The sequence below is a fragment of the Dipodomys spectabilis genome, unplaced genomic scaffold (assembly GCF_019054845.1).
Source record: "Dipodomys spectabilis isolate Male_0828 unplaced genomic scaffold, ASM1905484v1 ptg000580l, whole genome shotgun sequence".
NCBI classification, from domain to species: domain Eukaryota; kingdom Metazoa; phylum Chordata; class Mammalia; order Rodentia; family Heteromyidae; genus Dipodomys; species Dipodomys spectabilis.
Window position 1 is genome coordinate 13,370 of NW_024871257.1, and position 16,725 is coordinate 30,094.

Sequence of the window (16,725 nt, forward strand, 5' to 3'; positions counted from 1 at the left end):
GCTCCTGGGCATATATCACCCAGGGACTCTGCCAGGCAGGCAGAGACGGCTGGTCCCGTGTCTCTAGCAGACAATTCATGTAGATGTTTACCTAGCTCACACAAAGAGGGCGGCTCACTGGAGATGAGATTCACTGACCTTCCTGCCTAGGCTGGCTTTGAATTTGAATCCATGGATCTCAGCCTCCTGGGTAGTTGGGATTACAGGCGTGAGCATTGGTGCCTGGACCTAGTCTTCTTCGTGGCGATACAGTAATATTATGTTGCCGTGAAGTGTATAGCTTTGTTCTAAATGTTTATATACTAATACACAAATAATATGTATATGTATATATCAAACTGTAGCAGATTTTTCCAAGGCAAAATCTCTGTATATCAGCCTTCATCCAGAGGGTGATTTTGTAGATATTATGTGAAAACCATACACCTGATTTTCTTAGCCACAAATTTCTAATTTTGGCAATTTTATAAAATATAATTTTATAAATTTTTTAAAAATATAACTTTCATAAGTTTCTGAGTATTCAAATTGGGTATGACTTTCCCCAAGTTCTCTTACACAGGAAGAAGTCATTGTCCATATTCAAAGACCTCCGTGTTTGTTGCAAGAAAAAAAGATTGCATTCATAGTCCCTAAATTTGTTTAAATGTGCTGAGACTCCATCTGTAAAAAAAAAATCATTTATGATCATTTCACTAGACACGTACCAAGAAAAAAAAAACTGACATGGTTCAATCAAAGCACATTATTAGGAAAGAAAATTAAAAAGAAAAAAAAACCCTCAAAAATCTGTTAGAAACTACTGGAATAATGGAGCTTCTTAGCAAGAGTATAGGATGAAAAGTCAACACAAAAATCAGTTTATTTTCCATTTATTATTGAGAAGTTGTACAAAGGGGTTACATAAAAGTGATTAAATACAACATAAAAGACACTTTCATTTATAATAATAGTATCAAGCTGGGCGCTGGTGGCTCACGCCTGTCATCCTAGCTACTCAGGAGGCTGAGATCTGAGGATCACGGTTCGAAGCCAGCCCGGGCAGGAAAGTCTGTGAGACTCTGATCTCCAATAAACCACCAGAAAACCGGAAGTGGCGCTGTGGCTCAAGTGGTAGAGCACCAGCCTTCAGCTGAGGGACAGAGGCCAGGCCCTGAGTTCCAGCCCCAGGTCTGGCATTAAAAGCCGAAGACCTGCCAAACAAAGGTCACCCGGTGAAACCCTGGGTTCCTCTGAGATCCAGGCGCCCTCTCTCCTCTTTCCACCTGCTCCTCCTCACGCCCAGGGGAGGCTGACGGACCCAGCTCCTGCTCCTCTCCCTTCCCACTGCCCCGGCTCATCCAGGCTCCGGGCTTTTCCCTCTCCCTTCCCACTGCCCCGGCTCATCCAGGCTCCGGGCTTGCCCTCTCCCCAGCCTCCTCCGGCCCCTGCACGGCCACTCTGGTGGGACCCTTGTCCTTGTCGGAGGCCCCGCCCCGTGGATGCTCCCACAGGCCAGCAGCACTCTTGCCCTTGTCCACGTTCAGCCCAAGTCTCACACTCGATCTTCCTGGGCCAAGTAGGCACAAATGGAGGGGTCAGCGACCACGTAGCCCGGCTGTGGCCCCATGGCCAATCAAACGAGGAAGGTTCTAGATAAAACCCCCCTCTCAGGAAGGACAGGCCAAGGTGGAAGAACCCCACGCGGTCTTAGGAGCCTGTCCATGTCTCCACCCAGCGTCTGAACCCAGCCTCTCAGAGTGGAGGCTGAGCTCTGAGGATCCAAGATTGAGGCCAGCTTGGGGGAGAGAGAAACGCACGTCTCGTGGAACGCTCATCTCCAGTGAGCCACCAAAAAGCTGGAAGTGGCGCTGTGGCTCAAGTGGTAGAGCGCCAGCCTCGAGGGAAACAGTGAAGGGACAGACACCAGGCCGTGAGTTCGAGCCCCAGGTCCGGCACATTTGCACACACAAATACACACACACAACAGGCCAACTGCAGCCTCACAGAAAGGACAATGAAGGGTTTTATTATTATAAAATGTCATGAACACACACAACACGTGTGCACACACACGTGCACAGGGCGGGCAGGACGGCACCCCACAACGGGGCGTCCTCTATCACTCTGCCACCCGACAAGGGAGGGGAACCCCTGGAGCAGAGGGCCCCAACAGCACCCCAAAACAGCCTGAAGTCCTTCCCGGGGTGCGGGTTCTGTCTCCCACAGGTCCTGAGGACCACACGCACGCTCCGTCCGCGTGTCAAGGTCAAGTATAGCAAGGCCGCTGCTGTAGTGTCTGCGACTCTGTAGTGTCTGCGCGGCGAATGGACCCAGGCCCCGCCCTGCGGTCCAGGTCCAGGCCCCACCCACACCAGGGGTCACCCTGGCTGACCACAGGTAGCTTGCGGGAGAGCCAGGGAATCCACTCTTCACCATGAATAAATAGAGCTTTCCAGCACACTCTAAAAACAGAAGATAATCACATCACTACATATAAACATGTACATATGTGTGCGTATATACACACATGTATATATATATATATATATATGTACGTATGCATATCATTTTTCCCCCCTCTTCTGTTGGTGCCAGTCCTGGGGCTCGAACTCAGGGCCTGGGCGCTGTCCCTGAGCTTGCTCGCTCAAGGCTGGCCCTCCACCACTTGAGCCACAGCGCCACTTCTGGCTCCTGGATGATTTATGGCAGATAAAAGAGTCTCTGGGACTTTCCTGCCTGGGCTGGTTTTGAACGGAGATCCTCAGTGCTCAGCTTCCTGAGTAGCTGGGGTTACAGGCGTGAGCTACTGGCACTGGCTGGCAAACTCTGAACACACGGGAAGTCGTGGTCTCCAGTTACAGGAGACCTCTCTTGGGGGGGGGGAGGGAGGGGGGACGGCAGGAGCTGGGGCGGGGGCAGGCACGGGACCTTAGGAAGCGTCCTGGGATGGAGCGGGAGGGTCCTGGCTCTCTGGCTCGGGGGGTGGCGCGGGCACAGCCTCTTTCCTCTGGGCGGCCAGGAACTCGTGAATAGCTCGCTCTATCTGCGGCCTGAAGATGTGGTTGAGTTTTGGATCCACCACCTGGGAGATTATCCGGTCCACTCCGGCTTCCAACATGCCCGACCTCGGGGAGACAAGAGAGATCACCATTATCGAGGTGTCACCCACATCTGGGACTCGAACTCAGGGCCTGGCCGCTGTCTTTGAGGGGTTCCACTCTAGGCGAGCGCTCTACCGCTTGAGCCACAGCGCCACGTCCGGTTTTCTGGTGGTTCACTGGAGAGCAGAGTTGCGTGGATCTCCTGCCTGGGCTGGCCTTGAATCGCGATCCTCAGATCTCAGCCTCCCGAGTGGCCAGGACGACAGGCCTGAGCCACGGGCACCTGCCTGGAGCTCCTTTTTGGTATTCTTACGAGCACAGACTGGCGACTGATGCTCTTTGCTGGCTGCTGGGCGGGGACTAAAGAAGCCTCTGCTCAGAGACCGAGCCCAGGCCTGAGCTCAAGCCCCAGGACCAGCCAAAACAAAACAAAAAAAAGGCCCCAACTCCCTCTGTGTGCTTTGATCTGCTCTCTCTCGGCTGCTGTCCGCTTTGCACACGCCACGGGCTCCAGGACGCCCCAGGCTCAGAAGGCAGCCATCTTGCGGGCGGCACGGGGGCCGCTTCTTCGGATCGCGTTGCACCGCACACCCCACACTCAGGACGCCCCGCGCTCCGGGTCTAAGGATCACCCAGAGCCCCGCAGGGACGGAGCCCGGCGCACCGCGGCCCGGCCCGCTCGGCCCCGCCGACCTCCCCACCCCGGCCCAGGTCCTCCTCCTGCACCCGGGCCAACGTCTGCGCCCCGAAGCCGCCGGAGACCGCCTGCAACACACAGCAGGCAACGTGGAGGCCGGCTAGCTCGCTCTACGCTCACGATCCTTCAACTCGGCCCGATTGACCCCGTGTGTGCCCTAACACAGGGCACAGGCGCGCATGCGCACACGCTCGGGGTGACGCCGTGACAGCCAGCCCTCGCCGGGCACAGGCGCGCATGCGCACACACACACGCCGTGACAGCCAGCCTCGCCGGGCACAGGCGCGCATGCGCACACACACACACACGCCGTGACAGCCAGCCCTAACACAGGGCACAGGCGCGCATGCGCGCGCGCACTCGGCGAGTGACGCCGTGACAGCCAGCCCTAACACAGGGCACAGGCGCGCATGCGCGCGCGCACACACACACACACACACACACACACACACACACACGCGCCGTGACAGCCAGCCCTCGCCGGGCACAGGCGCGCATGCGCGCACACGCTCGGCGGGTGACGCCGTGACAGCCAGCCCTAACACAGGGCACAGGCGCGCACACACACGCCGTGACAGCCAGCCCTCGCCGGGCACAGGCGCGCATGCGCGCACACGCACACGCTCGGCGGGTGGCGCCGTGACAGCCAGCCCTAACACAGGGCACAGGCGCGCATGCGCGCACACACACGCTCGGGGTGATGCCGTGACAGCCAGCCCTCGCCGGGCACAGGCGCGCATGCGCACACACACACGCCGTGACAGCCAGCCTCGCCGGGCACAGGCGCGCATGCGCACACACACACACACGCCGTGACAGCCAGCCCTAACACAGGGCACAGGCGCGCATGCGCACACACACACGCGCCGTGACAGCCAGCCCTCGCCGGGCCGGCGGCTCTGCCACTGCTTCTGGGATTGCAGAAGAGCGCGCGCATGCGCACCACCACCGCCTGCACACCCGCCGGCCGACCGTGCCTGGCCAGGGGACGGCCGGGGACAAGGCCACCAGCCCCTGGGCCACAGCCAAGATCCAGTGACACCACGCACCCACGTTCGGAGGCAGATTCACGTACCCCTCTTCTGGATACTGTTCCCCGAAGATCCTTTTTTTTGGGGGGGGTTCGAGTGGTGGGGTTTGAACTCCCAGCCTGGGCTTTCATTTTCACCCAGGGCCGGTGCTCTACCACCCGAGTCGCTCCTCCACTGCCGGCTTTTGGATGATTAATTCCTGCCCGGGCTGGCTTCGAACCGTGATCCTCAGATCTCAGCCTCCTGAGTAGCCGGGGTGACAGCGGGAGCCAGCAGCCACGGTTCTCAGGCGCTGTTAGGCTCCAGGTGAACAGACGTCAGCCATGAGGCCATTTGGTTCTGGGCTGGACTTCGTTCCTTCCTTCTCTGGCTGGGCCTCGCGCGCTCGGGGCCGGGGCGCCGTCCTTTCGCCTTTGTGCTCAAGGCTGGCGCTTTACCACTGGAGCCACAGCTCCACTTCTGGGTTCTTGGTGGTTAACTGGAGCTAAGTCTCGCCGACTTTCCTGCCCCAGCTGGCTTTGAACTGCCTCCTCCTGTCTCGGCTTCCTGAGTAGCTAGGATGACAAGCGTGAACCACCAGCAGCCGGCTACTTTTGAGCCACAATTCTATTTCTGATTTTTTTCCTCCCCTTTGGTGGCTCATTGGAGACAAGAGTCTCACAAACTTTCTTGCCTAGGCTGGCTCTGAAGGGCGATCCTCAGTTCTCGGCTTCCTGAGCAGCTGAGGCAGACGGGCCTGGGCTCCAAGGACCTCTTTTGTTTTTGTTGGTCGTGGGGCTCGAACTCTGGGCCTGGGCGCTGAGCTCTTCGGCTCAAGGTGAGTGCTCTACCACTTGAGCCACAGCGCCACTTCTGGTTTTTCTGGTGGTTCATTAGAGTTAGGAGTCTCAGGAACTTTCCTGCCCGGGCTGGTTTTGAACCCTGATCCTCAGATCTCAGCCTACTGAATAGCTAGGATGACAGGCGTGTGTCATCGGCGCCCGGCTCAAGGCCCACTTCTTAAAGGTGCAAACACCACATCTGCACAAGGGGTCTAGCACATGTACTGTTGTGGGGAGCAGGTGCCTCACAACTTTAGCGTATGAACTATTCCAGGGGGCCCTGACAGGACAGAGTGAACTGGGGGCCCCCATCCCCTCCCCCACCCATGCGCACTGAATGAATTAGGTGGCCCCCCTCTCTGTAATACTGGCTTTCTCTTGCTTGTCCAAACTCCCTGATGTCTTCAGAGCATCTCAGGCTTCTGGAGACTTTACTGGGTCACAGGAAGCAAAAGGCGCACGTGCTGGCGGCTCACGCCTGTCATCCTAGTGACTGAGGTCTGAGGATCCTAGCTCAGAGCCAGTCAGCGCAGGAAAGTCCATGAGATTCTTGTCTCTTGATTAACCAGCAAAAAGACAGAAATGGAGCTGTGGCACAAGTGGTAGGGCACCGTAAAAGTGAAGAAGGGGGGACGGGAAGGTGGCTCAGTGGTAGAGCACTTGCTTTGCATGCCTGAGGCCCTGGGTTCGATTCCTCAGCACCACCTAAGCAGAAAAGGCTGGAAGTGGCGCTGTGGCTCAGGTGGTAGAGCGCTCGCCTTGAGCTGAAGAGCTGAGGGACAGCGCCCAGGCCCAGAGTTCAGGCCCCAGGACCCCCCCCCCAGCTACAACAGAGGTGGCCACGGTGGACCAAACACTTTCCTGACCACACGTCCCCCTTGACCAACACAGATCCCTCGCTTTCTCCCCACGATCCCTAAGCATTAACCCCGTTCCCTCAGAGCAGAAGTCCCACGCATGCTCAGAGGATGCGACACATCCAGGGGGCCAACAGGGAGCAACGTCTCACGATCTGGAAGGTTCCAGGGCACCTGGAACCCGCGCGGGCCCCGCAGAAGCCTGGCCACCGCTGCCTGACGGAGGACGCCGTCGCCCGGCCGGGCAGGGCGCAGCCAGGGCGGCGGGGACCGGGCTTGGCCCGCGGCCTCTGCCCTGGGGAAGGCCGCCCGCGCCCGCCCGCGCCTGCGCACTCACTGCAGCACGCTCTGCTGCCCGCGCCCGCGCACTCACTGCAGCACGCTCTGCCGCCTGTTCCCACCCGCGCCTGCGCACTCACTGCACCACGCTCTGCCGCCCGCTCCCGCGCCTGCGCACTCACTGCACCACGCTCTGCCGCCTGCGCACTCACTGCACCACGCTCTGCTGCCCGCGCACTCACTGCAGCACGCTCTGCGCCCGCTCCCGCCCGCGCCTGCGCACTCACTGCAGCACGCTCTGCCGCCCGCTCCCGCCCGCGCCTGCGCACTCACTGCACCACGCTCTGCCGCCCGCTCCAGCCCGCCCGCGCCTGCGCACTCACTGCACCACGCTCTGCCGCAGGCCGTTGCGCAGCTGGTTCTTGTTCATCGTGGGGTTCCACTCCTGCTTGTCCAGATGCGTCGACACGAAGTTATCCACTTTCTGCCGCAGGTTCTGGTAGGCCGGCTGGGAGTGACCACAAAAGGGAGACGGTCACCCGAGATGCCGCGGAAGGGCGCGCTCTCCCACCTGCGCACGCGCGCCCGCAGCCTTCAATGGACGCCCGCCGCGAGGGCCGCCGCGCGACTCGGATGATCCCAGCCACTCCACTTCAGACCTGAGACTCCGGGGGCTTCCAGGGAGTCACCCGATCTGACCGGCACCTGCTCCCACCCGGATAGCCAGCCCGATCCCCCCAGCAAGGGGGGACCAAAATAAAAACGACCGAGGCCCCTGGCGAGCGCCGGGAGAAAGTGGCTGGGCCCCCCAGGACCTCCAGCAGGGGAGGCGGCGCCTGCCGCCCGAGCCTCCGACCGGGAGGCTGGGAGCCGAGGATCGCAGCGCGAGGCCAGCCCGGGAAGGCGAGCCGGCGAGGCCTACCCCAAAGAAGCCGGGAGCGAAACGGCGGCGGCTGGGGTGCGGCGCCGGCCCTGCGAGCAGAAAGCTCGCGGCCCAGCAAGCACCTTCTCCCCGGGGCGGCGCAGGCTGGGGGCTCCCGGCCTCCCTCCACAGGGAGCAGCGGCAGCAATCGGCGCGGGAGGAGGCCGGGGCCGGAGGATCGCCGCCGGAGGCCGGGCTCGTCCCGGGGACGCGGGCCGGGCAAGGCGGAGGGGAGGCCGGCGCCCGCCTGCTTCCTGTGGTGGGATCTGCACCCCACGCCGGGGCAGGCCTGGGGAGCGGCGGAGGCAGAGGACCTCCCCGGCCCGTGCACAGGACGGACGGACGGACGCGCGACACACCTGACCCCCCCCAGGCGACGGCGGGTGCGGGTGCTGTGAAGGAGGCATGAAGCCCCCCTCCCCCCCCCCACTTTGGACCCGTGCCCTCTGACCTGAGCTTTGCACACGCCGCGGGCTGCGGGTGGACCAGGCTCGGAAGGCAGCCATCTTGTGCGCAGGCGCGCGACCCGCACACAGCGCCTTCACGGCGCCCCCAAACCCAGGACACCCCCGTCCCCGTCCCCGTCCTCCCGGAATCAAAGCCCCAGCATTACCCAGAATCCCTGCGGGGACGGTCGGGGCGCCCCCCCCCCCCCCGCCTCGGGGACCCCTCACCCGGCCCCGATCGAGCCCGAGGCCAAGGGCCGCACCGGAGCGGCGGGGACGCGCCCGGCCCCCGGGGAAACTCCTCTGCCCTTCACCATGGCTCTGTATTGGGGGGGGGCTCCCTAACTTGGGGTTCCTGGACTTCTGGGTCTGAGCTCCAACAGCTTTCTAGATGCTTCCACCTAGGCCTTCTTTTTATGGGTGGCTGTTGGGTCACATCTGTTGTGGAGCATGAAGGCGAGCCGAGGTTCTCAGCGCAAAGCCAGCCAGGGAGGGAAACGTCGGTGGCGCTCATCATCTGCCATGAACTACCAAAAAGCTGGAAGCAGGGGTGCGGCTCCGGCGGCGGAGGGCCAGCCTTGCGCGGAAAAAGCTCAGGACAGTGCCCAGGCCCCGAGTTCGCGCCCCCGGGCCGGCACAAGCCTGTGCCTGCTCCCCAGGGGGGCAGGGAGGTGGGGGGCCGCACAGCCCCGTCCCCTGTCCGCACAGCCCGGCATTTCGCAGCGCAGCCGCTGCCCAGCGCACACACCAGGTCTTTGGGAAGATCTGACTTTAAGCTCACAGTTTTGCTACTGACCATGGAGGTCAGCCATGGACCATGGGGACCCGCAAAAGGAACCTACACTGAGGCTGGGAAGGTGGCTCAGTGGTAGAGCGCTTGCCTTCAGCTGAAGAGCTGAGGGACAGCGCCCAGGCCCAGAGTTCAGGCCCCATGACTGACAAAAAAAAACAAAACAAAAATTTTTAAAAAATAATAAAAAAGGAACCTATGCGGGAGGATGCTCCGAGGTCTCCAGTCCTAGAAGGGAAACACGGGAAGCAGCAGATAGACCACGGCCAGGACGAGGGGAGGCAAGGAGGAACCGTCAGTGAAGGCCGGAGCTGCCCAGCGAGGCCACAGGAGGACGTTTTGCAGCCCCCCCCCCCATCACTACAACTAGAGCCTGGCACAGATCTGTAACGCTAACGATGACCTGCACCCTGGGGTCAGGTAGACCTCTTGTTTCTGGGGAAGTCTATAAATCTCGCGGAAGGAAGCAGAGCTTGCTACAGTAACAATGTAAGAAGGAGTCTTTCCATGCAGGTCAAAAGAGGTAAAAGAATACGTTGTAATTACCAGGCATGTTACTTGTGATCAACTAGCCAAGGTAGGGAGAAAAGCCGTTCATCAAAGGAACTGTCAGCCTAGCTACTCGGGAAGCTGAGATCTGAGGATCGCAGCTCAAAGCCAGCCCAGGAAAGAAAAGGCCGTGAGACTCTGATCTCCAATGAACCACCAGAAAACCAGAAGCGGCGCTGTGGCTCAAGTGGTAGAGCGCCAACCCTGAGCTGAAGAGCTGAGGGACAGCGCCAGGCCCAGAGTTCAGGCCCCACGACCAAAAAAAAAAGGAGTAAGGTTGCAACTACCAAGTGTGCGGCTTGTTAGGAGAAATCTGTTCTCAATGGAGTTAAAAGCCAGGAGACCCCTCTTTTGAGCGGGAGCCACCCACAGAACTACCAATCTCCGCCAGCTTCTGCCAGCCACGCTGGTCCCAGCCAGCTTAGAAATCAAGTTGAACAATGGCTCCCTTTCTAATCCTGGCAATCAACTGTACTTAGAATGTGAGCCTAATCCCTTTCTTTTTTTACCTTGTTTTACTTACTTGTGTGTACGTGGTACTGAGGAAGCAAAGGCCTCCGGAGCGTTGCATAAGCGCTACCCACCCAGCCGCCTTCCCAGCCCACAGCCCCCCCTTGACAGAGAAGAGGGGCATTTTACACCAGGAGAGAAACCTAGCAAACCGCAGGCCCGCGTCTAGGGAGATGGCGGCGTCTCCAGTGCATCTTATTCTTTCCCCGCTGGGGAGTCTTCCATTTCTAACAACAAAGTGCAATCTCATCTTTGCAGCCCATTGCTTTTCTGTGTTGCTGAGCTGGGAACTGAACCCTGGGTCTCCAGGCGCCAGGCAACTTGAGCTCTAGCCTAGGGGCCCTCCGGTTGTTTTCTTCTTTTTTCTTCCCCCAGGTGAGATCTACCTCAGTCCCAGCTGGCTTCCCAGTTTCTGATCCAGAGTAGCTGCGTCGCTGGGCCTGGCTTGCTGGCACTTAGAAAGTTTCGAGAAGGGAGGAAGTGGAAGGCTCCAGCCATCCGCATCAGTACTTCATCAAATCCCAACGACTCCGCTAATGACACGGAAGCGGCTCTGGCTGGGGTTCGGTGGGGAATCTCTTGGTGTTACAATGGGGGGGGGTCAGGTGCATTCTGCACCCCTGGGGCGCCAACGGAAGGGGGATCTGGTTCGACAGCAACCGATCGGATCGCCCCTTAACTTCCTACCAAGAAGTTCGAACCCCTGAGCGGAAGAAAAACCCGACAAGCCCCTCCCACAGCTTCCCGAGGGGAAGGGAGTTTCTCCTGTCATCTCCGCGCTGGTGAAGGGCCGCGGGCGCACACAATCGACGCCAAATGGGAGCCTTCTGGCATCTTCCCTGGCTCTTCTTCCCCGGTGGGGGTGGGGACGGGGGGGGGGGGATGATTTGGGGCTCCCGTGTGGATCGTCAGGCTCAGAGTGGAGCAGCCCGGCTGGGGGATGGGGAGGAGGGGGGGATGGAGGAGGGGGAGGAGGGGGTGGGAATGGGATGATGGGGGGGATGGGGGACGGGGTGGGGGGGGTGGATGGGGCATGGGGAGGATGGGGGACGGGATGGGAGAATGGGGGGGGATGGGGGGCAAGGGAGGATAGGAGGAGGGGGGGATGGGCGGACAGGGAGATGGGATGGGAGGAAGGAAGGAGGGGGATGGGAGGAGGGGGGATGGGAGGATGGATGGGGGATGGAGGGAATGAGAGGATGGGGGGATGGGGGAGATGGGAGAATGGGGGTTGGGGGATGGGAGGATGGGATGGGGGGGGATGGAGGCCCGCGGGGGGGTCCGGGGGAGGCGCTCCGCTCCCGCAGCGCCCCCCAACGGCGAGGCGCGCCACCCCCCCCAGCCCCGGCCCCCCCCCCAGCCCCGGCCCCCCCCCCCCCCCAGCCCCCGGCCCCCCCCCCCCAGCCCCGGCCCCCCCCCCAGCCCCGGCCCCCCCCCACCCCCGGCCCCCCCCAGCCCCGGCCCCCCCCCAGCCCCCGGCCCCCCCCCAGCCCCGGCCCCCCCCCCAGCCCCGGCCCCCCCCAGCCCCGGCCCCGGCCCCCCCCCCCCAGCCCCGGCCCCCGCCCCCAGCCCCGGCTCCCAGGCCCGGCCCCCCCCCCAGCCCCGGCCCCCCCCCAGCCCCGGCCCCCCCCCGAGCCCCCGGCCCCCCCCCGAGCCCCCGGCCCCCCCAGCCCCGGCCCCCCCCAGCCCCGGCACCTTCGTGTCCACGTCGGCCAGGCAGTCCCGGCGGAAGCTGTCGAAGAGGGCCGCGGCTCTTGAGCTGCTCCACGATGAGCGCGATGAGCTGCGGGGTCCCCGGGGGGCAGCGCGGCCGGGGTTGAGCGCGCCGCCGCCGCCGCCGCCCGCGCCCGGGCCCTTGGCGCCCGCCGCCGGCCCCGCCGAGGCCGGGCCCGGGCCCACCCGCCGCCCGCCGCGCCGCCGCCGCCGCCGCCCCTCCGCCATGCCCCGCCGCCCGGGCCCGCGACACAGCCCCGGCGCGACTTCCTCTCCGGCAGCGAGGGCCCCGCGGGAGCGGCGGCGGCGGCGGCGGCGGCGGCGGCGGGGGAAGGGGCAGGGCAGGGCGGCCCGGGCGGTAGGAAACGCCCGCTCGGTGTCGGGCGCGCCGCTGATGGCGTCATCGGTTGCCTTTGCATTGTGGGAAAGCCGGTTTCTCGCCCCATCTCCAAGCGTTGTTTATAAGCCGAGGACCGGTGCATGAAAAACTACAACTCCCGGCAGGCATCGAACTTACTCGCCCGGGTTCCGCCAGGCATCCTGGGGATTGTAGGGCGCAGACCTTCGTGCCGGCGGCCGCCTGCCTCGCGAGGCATCCTGGGAATTGTAGGCGCAGGCCTTGCCTAGAGCCTGCAGCGCGGCTCGCGAGGCATTCTGGGAGTTGTAGGCGCAGGCCTTCCTGGAAGTTGGCAAAGACAAGCCCTCTGCGCCTGCAAGCTCCCCACAGAGCGAGATTATAAGAATCACCTGCAGAGCTGATTAGACGCATGGGTCTTGATTCAGGCTGGATGCTAATCATTCTAGCTACTCAGGAGCTGAGAGCTGAGTATTGTGGTTAAAGCTAACCACCAAAAAGCCAGAAGTGTACCTACAATTAGCATTGAGCAAAATAAAAAGGACAGCGTCCAAGCCCTGAGTTCAAGTCCCAGGACTGGAACAATACACACACAAAGAACTGTAACTCAGTATTTCTTTGAGTCGATGCCTGAGAATCTGCCTATTTGACATGCAATGCCCCCACCCTCCTTGAACTACGCAATCTGGAAAAAATTGGGGGAACTGATGCTTCTATTCACCCATGGGTGTGTCCACCTTTCTGATTCATAGCAATACAGACCAATTTTTCAAAAAGCAGAAAAGTGCGAGGAAGACAATAAAAGTTGTTAGCGCCTGCTCACACCTGTAATCCTAGCTCTTCAGGGGGGCTGAGATCTGAGGGATTATGGTTCGAAGCCAGCCTGGGTAGGAAAGTCTGTGAGACTCTTACCTCAAATAAACTACTCAGAAAAAGCTGTACGTGGTGCTGTGGCTCAAGTGGTAAAGTGCTAGCCTTGAGCACAGAGGCTCAAGGACCGAGGCCAGGCCCTGAGTTCAGTCCCCAGGACTTGCAAGGCGGAGGGGAAAAAAGTTTGTCTTTAGGTCTCATGCATGATTCTCACAAATGCAAAATATTGCCCAAATCACTACTAATAACTGATCTGCTTATCACAGAACTCTTGTGTTCCGGTGGCTAGGATTCTGAGATGTTTTTTGGACCTGTAACCTTAACGCTGGAATTGACAGGAATGGGATGTTCTAGTGGGCGGGAATGAGGGACAAAAGGGAGCAAGGACTAGGGGAGGTCTAGTCTTAATCTAAGCTTTGTGGTAGTGGATTCACGTTACACCTCCAAGGGGTGGCATGTAATACACAAACATGGGCAGCAGGTGGCGCAATTGCTGTATGAATGATCCTGAGCACTGGAAAAGGTGCATTGTGTGTGTGTGTGTGTGTGTGTGTGTGTGTGTGTGTGCGTGTGTGTGTGTGCGTGTACTCTCATTTGGCTTTTTGCTCTAAGCTGATGCTCTACCACTTGAGCCATACCTCTATGTCTGGCCTTTTTGCTGGCTCACTGGAGAATCTCTGGGAACCTCGATCCCACTGATCTCAGTCTCCTGAGCAGCTAGGATTACCCAAGTGAGTCACCGGTGCCCGGTTAACTTGTTGGCTGTTGGCAGCTGTCCTGGTGCCAGTACTGCTGCCATTCATTCCAGGCGATTCTGGGCCATTTGTTCATTCTAGATCAAGGCCCTTGCCCCATGGGGGAGGCGCTGGAGGCAAGAAGACATCTGGAATATACCAATGAGAACCCTGGAAGGCGATGCTGGGCCTGCCTGGCTCCTCACATTGCCCTCTGGTTACTCAGGATCCTGACAGATCTGAGGATGGCAGTTCAAAGCCAGCCCGGCCAGGGCAGTCCATGAGACTCTCACCTTCAATGAACCAGCAAAAAGTCAGAAGTAGAGCTGTGGTTTGAGCGGGGGTAGAGCACCAACCTTGAGCAAGAAAGCTCAGGGACAGCACCCAGGCACGTGAGTTCAATTCCCAGGCCCGGCACACACACATGCACGCACGCACACACACACACACACACACACACACACACAATTCCCTTTCCCCTTTAAATCACCCCAGAATGCACATTTCTGGTGGCTAAGAGTGACAGGTGGATGTTCCAATCAGAGACCTTAGCATATCTGCAGGAGGCAGTGGGAGGCGGGACCGATGGGGGTGAGCCGGGCCCCGCCCCTCCCCGTGGCCCCGCCCGGCGACCACGCCCCCAGTGGCCACGCCCATCCCTTTGGCCAACCCTTCCTGTGACCACACCTTTCCCACACAGCCCCGTGGCCACGCCCCTCTCCTGACCACGCCCCCACAGGGCCAGCCCTTTGACCACACCCCGTACGCACAGCCCCGTGGCCACGCCCTGACCACGCTCCCGTGGCCACGCCCCTCCTCCGTGGCCCCGCCCAGCGGCCCCCACCTATCCCTTTGGCCAACCCTTCCTGTGACCACGCCTTTCCACACAGGCCCCCGTGGTCACGCCCCTCTCCTGACCACGCCCCCTTAGGGCCAGCCCTTTGACCACACCCCTCTGCGCAAGCTCTTCCAGCGGGCCACGCCCTGACCACACCCCTCCCCGTGGGCCACGCCCCTCCCCGTGGCCACGCCCCTCCCCATGGCCTCTCTGGGCAGCCAGGCCTGCGAGCCTCAGCTAGGGGTCCTGTGCAAATGGACGCCGCCTTCAGGCGGGGAAATCTCACTTTCCCCGACTATAAAATGCTTCAACGTAGGTTTCTCCTGTCTCCCCGCAGTAGCCCCCCCTGTCTCTGAGAGGGGACACATTCGAAGCCCCCTGCTCCCCCCATGGCTGTCGGAAGCCCAGCTGGGATGGACTTGTACAGTGTGGCTTCAGTGTTGTCCTGGGGGCTTGAACTCTGGCCTGGGCGCTGTCCCTCAGCTCTTCAGCTCAAGGCGAGCGCTCTACCACTTGAGCCACAGCGCCACCTCCGGTTTTCTGGTGGTTCATGGGAGATCAGAGTCTCACGGTCTTTCCTGCCCAGGCTGGCTTTGAACCTCGATCCTCAGATCTCAGCCTCCTGAGTAGCTGGGATGACAGGCGTGAGCCACTGGCGCCTGGTTCTTCTCTCTCTCTCCTTTTGAGCTGGGGCAAAGCTATGAGTGTTTTAACTCTTTCATTGCGTGGGCTCAGAGAGGGGTGAGCCACGGGCCTGCAGTCACACAGCAGATGGAGGGGTGCATTGCCAGGGGGAGGGGGGGGAAAGGGGGGGAGCTGTGGATGGCCATCTTTCCACCTCATCCTCAGGGCATGACTTGAGGGTGATTGCAGTAGAACCCACGTTTGGACTAAAATAGGCCCTCTCCCTCATCAACGCCCCCTACTTTACAACCCCCGGTGCCCCCCCCCCCTTCTGACCCCTGGCCATCGCGATCCCTTTATCCAGGAAGAGTAAGGAAGTGCCGGTTCCCAGCTCCTCCCCAGAATGGCGGAGGGTGGGGGGAGATGGGCCCAGAGATCACCTGAGTGATAAAAGGGTTCCTGGTGGGAGGGAGGAGGGAAGAGGGGAAAGGAGGAGGAGGGAGAGGAGGAAGAAAAGGGAAGGGAGGAGGAAGGGGAGCAGGGAGTGGAGGGAAGAAGAGGGGTCGGGGAGGAGGAAGGGGAAGGAGGGAGAAGAGGAAGAAGAGTAGGAGAAGGAGGAGGGAGGAGAAGGAGGAGGGGAGGGGAGGAGGGAGAAGAGGAAGAGGAGGAGAGGAGGAGGAAGGAGAGCGGGAGGAGGAGGAGGGAGGAGAGGAGGACAGGGAGGAGGGGGAAAGGAGAGGAAGGAAGAGGGGAGGAGGAGGAGGAAGAGGTATAAAAACTGTATTACTGAACATGTCTGAAATCCGGGTGCTCCTGAGATTTCTGGAGGATGAGTCTGATCCTTTCTGGTTTTTCTTTTGTATTAATGAGTTGCTAATTTACAAAACCTGTGGGCCTATGAACTGGGCGCCCGTGGCTCCCGCCTGTCCTCCTGGCTACTCAGGAGGCTGAGATCTGAGGATGGTGGTTTGAAGCCAGCCCGAGGCAGAAAAGTTCATGAGACTCTAATGTCTGACCCATTCAGCAGCCAAAGAGCAGAAGTGGGGCTTGAATCAAGTGGTAGAGCGCCAGCCTTGAGTGAAAAAGTTCAGGGACAGCACCCAGGCCCTGAGTTTAAGCCCCCATGGACAATACAGAGAGAGAGAGAGAGGGGGGGGGGGAGGGAAAGAGGGAGGGGGAGAGGGAGGGAGGGAGGGAGTAATTCCCTTACTCCCCAGTAGAGGACAAAATAGGTAACTGTTCACCTAAAACAGTGTACTTGGAGCCAGGCAAGGGTGGGCATTCATATAATCCCAGCTACTCAGGAAGCTGAAACTGGAGGATCACGGTTCAAATCCAGCCCAGGCAGGGCAGGTGTTTACCCCCCCCCCCCCCGGCCCTCCCCTCACCCAGCCAAGTCACAGAACCCATGACAAAAGGGACTCCCCCCCCCCCAAAACCCTGCCATGCTACGAGGAAATCAGGCAGCAAGGAAACAGAGAACCCTGCTGGGTGTGGTCACGAGGTCACCTCAGGGGTAACCCACCCCGGGGACCCCCCAGCGCCCATCTGACAGGGAGATGACCCCAGCCACATGGCACCTGTCTTCTGCTATAGATAGATGGTA

At 60.5% G+C, this 16,725-nt stretch overlaps 1 pseudogene; it reads right to left on the bottom strand.

Moving 5' to 3' along the window:
- Positions 1–1,975: 1,975 nt before the first annotated feature.
- LOC122100496 lies at positions 1,976–12,377 on the bottom strand (annotated as a pseudogene).
- Between the last annotated feature and the right edge of the window lie 4,348 nt (positions 12,378–16,725).